Raw genomic sequence first — 1,816 nt, 5'->3', positions numbered from 1 at the left:
CATTTGAGCTGAGGTAGTGTCCCCTGCACTTGTTCTGGGTGGGCATTGGGTCTCCTCCATGTGTTTCTGCATTTGATTCTTTACTGCAGATGTTATTAATTCAGGGATTTCTTTTTTCATTTTCAATCTGAGTTCTTGTATACCTTTGTGCAGCTGTTTCTTTATTTCAGAAGCCATTGATTTTTTGATTTCAGATATGTGATTCCCAATTGGTTCTGTGTTATTGTCTTCTGCACTTGTTATGGGTGGCCTTGGGTTCTGAGATTGCATTTTGCTCTTTCTCATTGTCATTTCATGTAGCACTGTCTTCTGACCTTTGTTGTAGATCTTTGTTGCAGTTATAGCCTTAGCACCTACAGAAGTTCTGTTGTAGATCTACAAGGTTTTGATTTATCCAGCTTTGTCTGGCTTGGGCCTGGCTGCTGGACTCTGTTCCTTCCTGTTGCTGCCCTTAGGGGTGACCCTGTTGTGCCCCTCTGGCAAGATGTTCTGCTCCTGGGCTAGCTGGGTGGTTCTGTCCCCTACACTCTCTACAGGGATTGTAGCTGAAGGGTTATACCCCAGGCCTGATTTCAGGCCTGAGCTGAATCTGGAGGGGACAAGCTGGAGTAGGTGGGAGAGGCCTCTCTTCCACTCACTAACCAGGCCTGGACTAGGACTGGATCTGGGGGTTCCCAGAACACCACAGAAATTCGTACTCTGTGGGTGGGGTGTGGGGGTGTACTGTGGAGTGATGCGGGGCATCCCAAGAGGGTGAAAGAGGGTGTCACCCGTGCTGCACCTGGGCTGGGACCAGTAGGTCCCACTGGCGCAGGGTAGCCGGAAGCTCTCCCACACACTCACTAGGCCTGGGCTAGGACTGGGTCTTATACCTTTTTTTTTAATGAGTTTTATTTATTTGCTTTTTTATTTTTTAAAATTTATTTACTTATTTATTTATTTATTTTGTGGTACCAGGGATTGAACTCAGAACCCTGCACTTGTCAGGCAGGCGCTTATTCTACTGAGCTATCTCCCCAGCCCTTTGGTTATTTATTTGGGCTTCCTTTATTTTGTGATGTGGCTATTTATAGCTATATAGGATAGCTACACTTGCTTTTTTTCTGGGTTGCTGTTGGGTAGAATATTGTTTTCCATACTTTGATTTTTAGTATAGAAGTTTCTTTTTGAGTTAAGTGTTTCTTCCATATAGCATAACTTTGAATTTTGTTTCTTGATCCATTGTGCCAGTTTTTGTCTTTTGAGACCATTCACATTGAGAGTTATTATGGTAGGTACCGATTTATTCCTGTCATTGCCTCATGTTCTTGTTGCTGATTTCCTTTCTTTTCTTCTTTTAGACTGCTTACCTACCTGCTGTAGTCATTCTATTAGACTTTGTTAGCTTCTGTTACAATTGTTAGCTTCATTGTCTTTTTCTAGGTTATCTTTCAGAATTTTTTGGAGTACTTGTTTGGTGATTATGAATCTCTTTAGATGCTTTTATCATGAAAATTTCTTATATATCCATCAATTTTGAAAAATAGCTGCAAGATTTATCAATCTTGGTAGGAAATTTTCTTTAAGGGCTTAAAGCACTTTAATTCCTTCTTTCCTGATCTTCAAGGTTTGTTCTTTTAAGTTTGTTATAGTTTTAATAATTTCACTGGTTTTCTCTAACGGCTTTTATGTTTCTATTCCTGTGTTGGGCTTTTGGGATTTTGACTCTGATGTGTGATAAGAACTTAGTGGAGAGAGTCTTATCTAATCATGTCTCCTTGTGGTTTTATATGCATCACTTATCTGTATGCTAAATAATTTTTCCTTATTTGGAATT

This window comes from Octodon degus, unplaced genomic scaffold (genome assembly GCF_000260255.1).
Source record: "Octodon degus isolate 3935 unplaced genomic scaffold, OctDeg1.0 scaffold00020, whole genome shotgun sequence".
In the NCBI taxonomy this organism is placed as follows: Eukaryota; Metazoa; Chordata; class Mammalia; order Rodentia; family Octodontidae; genus Octodon; species Octodon degus.
This window is presented reverse-complemented; position numbering follows the sequence as displayed.